Raw genomic sequence first — 12,545 nt, forward strand, 5'->3', positions numbered from 1 at the left:
TTTTATATTAATAATTAATTTAATAGTGAATTTTAATGTTTTTTAAACATGGTTGACATGACTAATATGGCAAAATGTTACTAGCTAGTAGCTACGGTTAACAACCAATGTGGTTTTGGACTGGTCAGCAAAAGGTGCAGTATTGGTGTAACCGTGTAAGTGATATAGTTATAACATGCATATTGTGATGAATTGGTTATTATAGTAGTTGACAAATTTCATATATATACAGTTCCAACAAATGAATTTGGTATCTATATATATACATATGTATGAATCTTAAAAGGATAGAATTGAAAGAAAAAAAAACTATAAATTAGTACCAAGTCCATGAGGGAGACAGACAGAGACACAATTTTATGTTATGATTTGTGAATTCATGAAATAATTATAATTTAGGAAATAAAGTCAAGTCACAAGGGGCATTATTACAATTGCATAAAAAAATATCACCACTGCACCTCTGCTATAATTAAACTAAAAACCCTTGATTTTAACTCCTCTTTTGCACTCATATGAAATCCCCAAATTCTACACCCTTGTTATTATTATCAAAAATCCATCTTCCATCCATTGACTAAAGCCAAAATAAGAGGACCAAAAGCCACCATTTTACACTCATCTCTAAAGTGGTTATTGTTAGTACCACAGAAAAAGAATTCAAATCCACCATAATGTTTTAACAGCTTTCACTACCTAATTCCCATATCAATTTAGAGTAACCATTTGTGTATTGGTATCTGTGGAACTGGTTACATGATTCTATTAATTAGATATTTATGGAGCAATTAGTGTAAACATAATATATCCACCTAGATCCAGGCATCCATATATTTTAAAATTATTCATTATAAGATAAGATGTAAGTTGAACAAATATGCATTGTTTTAGCAATTATTAGTGGTATTGTTCTTCTGGATCATAAGAATTATTATAATGTAGATTCAGGTAGGAACTTAGGAACTAAAATCGTAATAACAATGTGAAGTTGTTCTTGTGTTATACTGAAAGATAATGTATATCAACAAGGAATTAAAATGAAAGTTGGCTTACGAATGATGCCATGGCATCATGGCCTGTTTTTCTATGCTTTTTCAGTAGATTTTAATTCAGTTTTCATACAATTTCTGCTGATAAAGGAGCAAAAGCAAGAAAAATCTCTGCATGAAACAAAATCTCAAGCATAGGTAAATTTTAGTTAATATACATGGTAAATATGATGAAATAGATCACACTAAGTGATGTTTTGATTTTGAGTATTATTAGCACACTTAGTATATAAAGATCATCTTGTATGTTACCTTGATGCACTTTGTTTGTTTGATTTCAGGCCAAAAGAAGCAGAGAAGAACCACGTTAGTGGCTACGTTAGTTACGCTAATGTGGGCACTAACGTGGAAGGAAGGAAAGTTGGAACGTTAGTGGGAACGTTAATGGCATCAACTTTGAAGAAGGAGCAGCGTTAGTGGCAAAAGTGAGTACCAATAACGCTAGCGAAGGAGCAAGAAGACCCACGTTAGTTTCCATGTTAGTTACATTAACGTGGGAACTAACGTGGAAGGAAAGGGAGATGCCAACGTTAGTGGAAAAGGTGATCTCCACTAACATTTGCGAAGCAAAAAGACCCACGTTAGCTTCCACGTTAACTACATTAAGTGGGAACTAACGTCGAAGGAAAGTGAGATGCCAAAGTTAGTGGAAAAGGTGATCTCCACTAATGTTTGCAAAGCAAAAAGACCCACGTTAACTACATTAACGTGGTAGTTAACGTGAGGAAAAGTCTCACCCAGCAGCCTGACCATGCCTTCTTCAAACAAGAATAACTTGAGCCACAAAGCTCCAAATGAGGTGATTCCAGTGGCATTGGAAAGTAGGATTCCAGAGCTTTCCAAGCATATATGGCACTACATGGTGGACACTAAATTTGAGGGAGAAAACCTGCCCTGAATGTGCAAAGATGAACATGGTATCAACCTGTAGTAAGGCCAGCTGACCTCTTCACCTTTCAAGAAGTATAACTCGAGTTGTAGAGCTCCAAATGATGCGCTTTCAAAGGCGTTGGAAAGTAGACATCCAGGGCTTTCCAACAATATATAATAGTATGGGGTGGATATTAAGTTGAGCTTCGGAAACTGGCAATTTTCAGCCCCTGATCGCGGACGTTATTGGCACTCACGTTTGCCAATAACGTCAGCCACTATGCCAGCAACCCTGTCCACTTCAAATGAGCATAACTTGAGTTACAGAGGTCCAATTGAGGTGATTCTAGTTACGTTAGAAAGCTGACATTCAGAGCTTTCGAACGATATATAATACTCTATAGTGGGCATTAATTGTGATTAAAAAACTACCGGTTGGTTGATTACCTAGATTAGACATTTTCTTTTTTTTTTGCTTTATTCATGTAATTGCTTTAGTTCTTTACTTTCTATGCCCTCTAACTGTTTGTGTTACTGCCTCACCAAGAAGCCCCTGTTCGTGACAACTCTGGCTCTTGGTGATTTTGTTATTAATACAACAGTTCTTTTACTCAGCTTCTTTCCAAATAAAATTGGCATATGATCACATTCTAAGTTTGGTGTTGCCCTGCAACAATCTGTTTTCAATCTTTCTGGATACTTGCATGCAATTTTCAGCCCCTGATCGCGGGCGTTATTGGCACTCACGTTTGCTAATAACGTCAGCCACTATGCCAGCAACCCTGTCCACTTCAAAGGAGCATAACTTGAGTTACAGAGGTCCAATTGAGGTGATTCTAGTTACGTTAGAAAGCTGACATTCAGAGCTTTCGAACGATATATAATACTCTATAGTGGGCATGAAATTGGAATACAAACCAGAGGCATCTTTTAAGCCCAAAAACACCAACTGGGTAGCAAGTGTGACGTTAGCCACACTAACTTTAGCACTAACGCCACACTTGTAGCGTTAGTGTGGCTAACGGCAGAAATAACGCCAAGTCACTCTGGACCTCAATTTGATTCACTTCCCTCTCAAGTCCACTTCAAAGCTCAAGCAAGCAAGTCCACAATTGTCAACCAATCAAGGCCACAAGAAGCATCTAGAATAGGAATTTTCATTTAATTATAAATTGCTTTTAATTTCATTTTGTAATTTAGGAGATCCTATATAAGGGCCTTAGCTTTTACATTCAAAGGACATCCTGGAAGGGGGGGAGAGTGAAGACCAATTCGAACTTCTGTGAATTGGCACACTCCAAGGGGAGTGGGTCTTCGGACCCCTCCCCTCAGCCACTCTTCTTCCTTTTCTCTTCTTTTCTTCCTTAGGAGTAGTTTCATTTTAGTTGTAATTTTCATTTATGAACTTTGAAGTTATTTTTTCATTTTTAATCTTCATCTTTATTTTTCTTCATTTCTTTCTTTTCTATTTTGGTAGAGCAATGATCAACTAACTCTTTTCATTGGGTTAGAGAGCTCTATTGTGATTCAATGGATCAATCGTAGTTCTTATTCTTCTTCTTCTATCTTTTCTCTTGATTTTACTAGAAAGCTTTCAATCTTCATTTAATTGGGTAGTTATCTTGGAAAAAAAGCTATTCATACTTGGATCTCTTTGGAACTTTGGAAGAGGAATGAAGAGATCATGCTAGAAATGCTTTCTCATGTTGGACCAAATTGGGGTTGGATGGATATGGTGACTATAATCCTACCAACACTTGATTTGGGAAAGCATGTGGTATAATCAGTGACCATACTTCATCTCTTCTCATGAGCAATTGACCAAGGAATTGGCTATTGATCAAGATTTGAGAGATTGAATTACCAAGAAATTGGAATTCGATCACTTAAGATTGCCAAGGAGATCAATGAATGCATTGATTGAGGAAGAGATGAGAATGAACTTGATCCGGAGGATTGCAATATCTCTTGATCCCAATGTTCATTTTATTTTTAGTTCTTACATTTACTTTTCTTGCCATTTGACTTTTCTGCACTTTATTGTTTTCTTTACTTTTGTGCCATTTACATTACCTTGTTGCTTATCACTCCAATATGATTCGTCTAACTAGGATAATCAATTAACCATTGATTGCTTAATCCGTTAATCTCTGTGGGATTCGACCTCACTCTTTTGTGAGTTATTACTTGACGACAATTCGGTATACTTGCCGAAGGGAGATTTGTTGAGAGACAAGTTTCCGTGTGTATCAAGTTTATGACGCCGTTGCCGGGGATGAATTGTGATTAACAAACTACCGGTTGGTTGATTACCTAGATTAGACATTTTCTTTTTGTTTTGCTTTATTCATGTAATTGCTTTAGTTCTTTACTTTCTATGCCCTCTAACTGTTTGTGTTACTGCCTCACCAAGAAGCCCCTGTTCGTGACAGCTCTGGCTCTTGGTGATTTTGTTATTAATACAACAGTTCTTTTACTCAGCTTCTTTCTAAATAAAATTGGCATATAATCATATTCTAAGTTTGGTGTTGCCCTGCAACAATCTATTTTCAATCTTTCTGGATACTTGCATCAATTCCAAGAGAAAGTGTCACACTAAGTTTGGTGTGCCCCTTATTTTTTTATGCAATGTATCCAGCAACACCACTTGTTTGTACAATCATCATGTCTGTGCTTCTTTGGCTTGCAGTGTTATCCTTAATTTTTGCTTGCTTAACCACATACATCACTTACATTTCAATATGTTATTTAGAGTCAAGGCTAGGCTCAAGTGCAAAAGCACTCCCTCAAAACTCAAGGCTCTGAGCATCAATGATTAGAGAGTCAAAAAGACAAGAAAAGAAAATGAGCTAAAAGAGTCCTCTGATTAAATGCTTGTGGTGCTTATGTATCAAGTGGTAATACTTGAAAACAAAGCATTTAGAGTCGTAGCTTTCAAATCATGGTGCAAAGCACCTAAGAAGATAAGATAAAAAGAGAATGACAAGCTTGTTCAAGGAAGAAACATACAGAAAAGATTTCATAAAATGAGCTAGATAGAGGCATGAATCATCTGAAGTTCTTTTGTGAGTGTTGCATGCATAGAAAGCTAGCTAACCATGAACATTACACTGCTACTATTCTTACCTTGGATTGTCAAAACCTTATTGCATGATTCTCTTCTTGCTTGGGGACAAGCAAGATTTAAGTTTGGTGTTGTGATGCCAGGGCATCATGGCCTGTTTTTCTATGCTTTTTCAGTAGATTTTAGTTCAGTTTTCATACAATTTCTGCTGATAAAGGAGCAAAAGCATGAAAAATATCTGCATGAAACAAAATCTCAAGGATAGGTGAATTTTAGTTAATATACATGGTAAATATGATGAAATAGATCACACTAAGTGATGTTTTGATTTTGAGTATTATTAGCACACTTAGTATATAAAGATCATCTTGTATGTTACCTTGATGCACTTTGTTTGTTTGATTTCAGGCCAAAAGAAGCAGAGAAGAACCACGTTAGTGGCTACGTTAGTTACGCTAACGTGGGCACTAACGTGGAAGGAAGGAAAGCTGGAACGTTAATGGCATCAACTTTGAAGAAGGAGCAGCGTTAGTGGCAAAAGTGAGTGCCAATAACGCTAGCGAAGGAGCAAGAAGACCAACGTTAGTCTCCACGTTAGTTACATTAACGTGGAAGGAAAGGGAGATGCCAAAGTTAGTGGAAAAGGTGATCTCCACTAACGTTTGCGAAGCAAAAAGACCCATGTTAGCTTCCACGTTAACTACATTAACGTGGTAGTTAACGTGGGGAAAAGTCTCACCCAGCAGCCTGACCATGCCTTCTTCAAACAAGAATAACTTGAGCCACAAAGCTCAAAATGAGGTGATTCCAGTGGAATTGGAAAGTAGGATTCCAGAGCTTTCCAAGCATATATGGCACTACATGGTGGACACTAAATTTGAGGGAGAAAACCTGCCCCGAATGTGCAAAGATGAACATGGTATCAACCTGTAGTAAGGCCAGCTGACCTCTTCACCTTCCAAGAAGTATAACTCGGGTTGTATAGCTCCAAATGATGCGCTTCCAAAGGCATTGGAAAGTAGACATCCAAGGATTTCTAACAATATATAATAGTATGGGATGGACATTAAGTTGAGCTTCAGAATCTGGCAATTTTCAGCCCCTGATTGCGGACGTTATGGGCACTCACGTTTGCCAATAACGCCAGCCACTATGCCAGCAACCCTGTCCACTTCAAAGGAGCATAACTTGAGTTACAGAGGTTTAATTGAGGTGATTCTAGTTGCGTTAGAAAGCTGACACTCAGAGCTTTCCAACGATATATAATACTCTATAGTGGGCATGAAATTGGAGCACAAACAAGAGGCATCTTTTAAGCCCCAAAACACCAACTGGTAGCAAGTGTGACGTTAGCCACACTAACTTTAGCACTAACGCCACACTTGTAGCGTTAGTATGGCTAACGGCAGAAATAACGCCAAGTCATCCTGGACCTCAATTTGATTCACTTCTCTCTCAAGTCCACTTCAAAGCTCAAGCAAGCAAGCCCACAAGTGTCAACCAATCAAGGCCACAAGAATCATCTAGAATAGGAATTTTTATTTAATTGTAAATTGCTTTTATTTCATTTTGTAATTTAGGAGAGCCTATATAAGGGCCTTAGCTTTTACATTCAAAGGACATCCTGGAAGGGGGGGAGAGTGAAGACCAATTCGAACTTCTGTGAATTGGCACATTCCAAGGGGAGTGGGTCTTCGGACCCTTCCCCTCAACCACTATTCTTCCTTTTCTCTTCTTTTCTTCCTTAGGAGTAGTTTTATTTTAGTTGTAATTTTCATTTATGAACTTTGAAGTTTTATTTTCAGTTTTAATCTTCATCTTTATTTTTCTGCATTTCTTTCTTTTCTATTTTGGTAGAGCAATGATCAACTAACTCTTTTCATTGGGTTAGAGAGCTCTATTGTGATTCAATGGATCAATCGTAGTTCTTATTCTTCTTCTTCTATCTTTTCTCTTGATTTTACTAGAAAGCTTTCAATCTTCATTTAATTGGGTAGTTATCTTGGAAAAGATGCTATTCATACTTGGATCTCTTTGGAAATTTGGAAGAAGAATGAAGAGATAATGCTAGAAATGCTTTCTCATGTTAGACCAAATTGGGGTTGGATGGATATGGTGACTATAATCCTACCAACACTTGATTTTGGAAAGCATGTGGTATAATCAGTGACCATAATTCATCTCTTCTTATGAGCAATTGATCAAGGAATTGGCTATTGATCAAGATTTGAGAGATTGAATTACCAAGAAATTGGAATTCGATCACTTAAGATTGCCAAGGAGATCAATGAATGCATTGATTGAGGAAGAGATGAGAATGAACTTGATCTGGAGGATTGCAATATCTCTTGATCCCAATGTTCATTTTATTTTTAGTTCTTATATTTACTTTTCTTGCCATTTTACTTTTCTGCATTTTATTGTTTTCTTTATTTTTGTGCCATTTACATTTCCTTGCTGCTTATCACTCCAATATGATTCGTCTAACTAGGATAATCAATTAACCATTGATTGCTTAATCCGTTAATCTCTGTAGGATTCGACCTCACTCTTTTGTGAGTTATTACTTGACGACAATTCGGTATACTTGCTGAAAGTAGATTTGTTGAGAGACAAGTTTCCGTGTGTATCAACGAACTATACATCACTCACCTGCGTAAAAGGAATGAAACCCCAATCCCAAATTCACGAGTTCTCTGCGCCGCAACAATCCCAAATTCACATGTTCTGCTGCACCGCAACAATAACAGAATAAAACCCGCAAATTATGAGTTTTCTTGCGCTGCAACATTAGCATGCATGTTCATCAATTCACGAATTCACAGTGTATCAAAACCCCAAATTGCAACCCTAAAATCGGAACCCTACCCTCTCAGATTTTAGAAACCAAAAGAAGGTGAATACGTACCTTCTTGATGATGGTGAGCGAATAAAGATAGGCTTTCAGTCGAGCGAAGAGTCTTCCTGATGTCAACGCCTAGCGAAGAGAACCAGCGTTGAAGATGAGTGGCAGCGTGGTGAGTGATGAGTGGTGAGTGGTGAGTGATGAAGGTGAGTCGTGGAGATGGTGACGCCGTGAGAGGTGACGCCGTAAGTGGTAACGTCGTGAGTGGTCTTCTCTAATTTGGGGGTGATGATGAAGGGAATCGTAGCTAGGGATCGCGAGTGTTATGTTTTCAGTGGCCAAGTTATTTTTTTTATTTGCCTAAGTGTCTGTACGCGTGAATGTATCGTTTGGTGAAAGGTGAAAAAAATTTACTAAGTGTTAGTGGACATTTGACTTGAAATACATTAGGCAACACTTTTAAAATGCACTTGAAACATGACAAATAGGCTACACTTTAAAAGTGCTCTTTTTGGTGTAAAAAGTGAACCTATAACTCCTAAGTTAAGGCTACGCTTTATAAGTGATCTTTATAATATCTAAGGCATCACTTTTCAAGTGATGCCACAAATGTGATTCCTATTCTCCTACAAAAAGAAAACACGGAGAAAAGCGTAGCCTATTCTAGCTATTCCTAGAATAGGCTATGCTTTTCAAATATAGCTTAAAAAAAGTGTGGCTGAATGGGTATTTTTCTTGTAGTGCCTTATCTTTGGCCAGCCGCCTTTAGGTGGGCTGTGATCTTCTGTTTTGGGCTTACTTGGGCCCTTATAGCAATTTGGCCGAGCTCTTTGAGGAGAGGTCAGTGTCGACCAACCTTTATAAGAGGTCAGTCGTTTCTGTCTTTATCCAAGTCGGCTTGCCTAGCTCGGCCCATGGTATGAACACGTATAATGAGAGAAAATTGAACTATGAAATTCTACAACCCCTAATTAATTTGAGAGAAAACCTAAACTAAACTACCCTAAAACTACTCCTAAGTGTGTTCTATAATGTATGGTTGTGTTTGGTATGAGTATAGTAGTGTATAAACATACAAACATTGTTTCATCTTGTCATCTTACTTTCTGCATCCTTTGATTTTTAGGTTTTTATTTTCTTTTTATGTTAATTTTTGAAATTGTTTTTATTTTCCTTTCATATTAATTAGATTGAGTTGTTGCAAGTGTTTAAATTCTGAGTTATTGGGTTGTTTTTTTTATTGAAATTGAGCTTAAATTTCACAAGTTTGCATAATGCACATCAAATGTTTTATTAAATGCCTAAATGAAGCTTTTGTTTGATTCATATGAGATGGCCATCATATGGTTTCAACATTCTCTTGTTTGGCATAGTCTATGATTTGTGCAACTTCAAATATGAATTTTGATGATGATCAACTTGAATTGACCAATGCATTCCTTTGTTTCTTGAACTTGAAGTTCCAACACCCAAGTCTTACATGACTTTTGATCCTTAGTTAATGGGTGATTTGTTTGCGAATGCATTGTTCTTAGTTGAATTCAATGTTCATTGTTCATCTTAGCAATTGAATTGAGTAATCATACTATAAATCTTCACTTCTTGATGTCTTGATCAAACATCTTTTGTTTTAACTCAAGAACATTTTTTATGTGATTCTCACACCTTCAGGATGAACAAATGACACTTCACTTTGCTTAAATGGTTATTGTCGTTGTGCACCCTCTTTAATAATGAACTTTTATGTCCACAACCCTAATAACCATTGCCTCAAAGAATTTAATTAATTCATTTTGTGCTTTCTCAAGTTTGTTTGCATCTTCATTCTTTAGACTTGCAACTTAAACACTTGATTAAGAAGCATTGAACTTTGATTGATTTAATAGTGTGATTGCTGTTTCGATCGGCCGGTGTATGTGTTCTATCTGCGCGCACATTTAGAATACACACATTGTTTCATTTCAAATCACACTATTTTGAAAGCTTCCAATTAAGAATTTCAATTTATCTTCACTTTATTTGTGCTTCCTCATTGATCTTGTTTTATTGTTGCCATATGATCATGAAATCTTTTGTTTTTAATTCCCTTTTTAGGATGCGCAAGAAAGGTAAAGCACTGGTCATATCACCGGTTGTACAACCAACAACTCACCCTCCTAATACTTGGTTCATAGATCGCCAAAGTGAGAGACCAATTACCTTGGTTAACCGTAGAGCCCACTCCTAATATGAAGCAATCGAGAAAAGAACAATCCATTTAGAGAGGACACTGAAAGTTCCAAACAAATACAAGGCGATCATCCATGAAAGGATTGCCTCGCTTCATTGAGAATTTCTTGAGCAAGACCCCATTGAAGTTAATGAATCCATGGTGCGGGAATTCTACCCTAACTATCAAGATTAAGAAGCGGAGTCGGTATTCCTCCGAGGGAAGATGTTGGATACTTCCAACGAGGCTCTAGAAGCTCTTCTGAAGATTTCCCACATTCCGCTTGCGAAGGATGATTATTCAAGGATCAAAGCGGATGTGTTCAAGGGGAGGATGTCCTTGACTCCTATTCTTAAGAAAATTGGCCGTCCCGGTGCATCTTGGGAATATAGCAAGGGGAGAAAATCTGTTCCCGCTAGTATTGCTTATTCCAATTTGAATGCCAAGGCACGTATTTGGCATCAAATTGTGGTCGACTATATAATTCCTAGCACCATGCTACCCATGTCAGACTTAAAGCTGCTTTGCTAATTTGGGCTATTTTGGAAGGAAAGAAAATAGCCATTTTGCCTTTGATGCGCACATCGAATTGGAAAATCATTGAGAAGAAAAAGATCAACATTCTTTTTCCATCGATGGTGATGCGACTAGCTATAGCAGCGGGGATTTGGATGGATCGACAAAGAAGACACCCTCCAAGAGGAAAGCACCTACAACACCATTGATGAGAGGATAATTTATACGCTTTTTGACATTGTTTTTAGTATGTTTTTAGTAGAATCAAGTTACTTTTAGGGATGTTTTCATTAGTTTTTATGTTAAATTCACATTTCTGGACTTTACTATGAGTTTGTGTGTTTTTCTGTGATTTCAGGTATTTTCTGACTGAAATTGGGAGACTTGAGCAGAAATCAGATTTAGAGGTTGAAGAAGGACTGCTGATGCTGTTGGATTCTGACCTCCCTGCACTCAAAGTGGATTTTCTGGAGCTACAGAACTCGAAATGGCGCGCTTTCAATTGCGTTGGAAAGTAGACATCCAGGGCTTTCCATCAATATATAATAGTTCATACTTTGGCCAAGAATAGACGATGTAAACTGGCGTTCAACGCCAGCTTTCTGCCCAAATCTAGCGTCCAGCGCCAGAAAAGGAGCCAAAACCAGAGTTGAACGCCCAAACTGGCACAAAAGCTGGCGTTCAACTCCAGAAAGGACCTCTACACGTGAAACACTCAAGCCCAGCCCAAGCACACATCAAGTGGGCCCAGGAAGTGGATTTATGCATCAATTACTTACTCATGTAAACCCTAGTAGCTAGTTTATTATAAATAGGACCTTTTACTATTGTATCAGGCATCTTTTGATCATCTTAGGATCTTAGGATCATCTTTAAACGCATTGTTCTTAGACTTTGGGGGCTGGCCATCTCGGCCATGCCTGGACCTTCACTTATGTATTTTTAACGGTAGAGTTTCTACACTCCATAGATTAAGGTGTGGAGCTCTGCTGTTCCTCAAGGATTAATGCAAAGTACTACTGTTTTCTATTCAATTCATCTTATTTCACTTCTAAGATATCCATTCGCACCGAAGAACGTGATGAAGGTGATGATTATGTGTGACGCCCATCACCATTCTCCCCTATGAACACGTGCCTGGCAAACACTTCCGTTCTACTTGAAATAAGCTAGAATGAATATCTCTTAGATCTCCCAACCAGAATCTTCGTGGCGTAAGCTAGAACGATGGCGGCATTCAAGAGAATCCGGAAGGTCTAAACCTTGTCTGTGGTATTCCGAGTAGGATTCAATGATTGAATGACTGTGACGAGCTCCTAACTCGCAATTGCAGGGCGTTAGTGATAGACGCAAAAGGATAGTAAATCCTATTCCAGCATGATCGAGAACCGACAAATGAATAGCCGTGCCGTGACAGGGTGCGTGAGCATATTATTCACTGAGAGGATAAGATGAAGCCATTGGCAAGGGTGATGCCTCCAGACGATTAGCCGTGCCGTGACAGGGCATTGGATCATTTTCCCGAGAGATGACCGAAAGTAGCCATTGACCGTTGGAGGGAATGTTGGTGGTCCAACATTACCTCCAACGTACTCAATAATCTTCAAGTTTTGGAGCTGGAAAAACGTACAATGATGTGTACGTGTCGATGACGTGTACGCGTGGATGAGCATTTTAACCAGCTACGCACACGCATGGGTGATGCACGCGCGCAAAATGCTGTTGTAGTTCTTCGCAAGATTCTACCCTCCACAAAGAGTCAACAGATTGAGGGCTGGGGTCTAAACATTCAGGCAACAAGATGGTGAAACTCTCTATGAAGTATGGGAGAGATATAAGGAGCTGACAAGGAAGTGTCCTCCGGAAATGTTCATTGAATGGGTACAACTGCACATTTTCTATGAAGGTCTGTCACAAGAGTCAAAGAAGGTCTTAGATCACTCTTCTGGAGGCTCTCTCACCAAGAAGAAAACCATAGAGGAAGCCATTGAT

The sequence above is a fragment of the Arachis ipaensis genome, chromosome B04, assembly GCF_000816755.2.
Source record: "Arachis ipaensis cultivar K30076 chromosome B04, Araip1.1, whole genome shotgun sequence".
Lineage (NCBI taxonomy): Eukaryota > Viridiplantae > Streptophyta > Magnoliopsida > Fabales > Fabaceae > Arachis > Arachis ipaensis.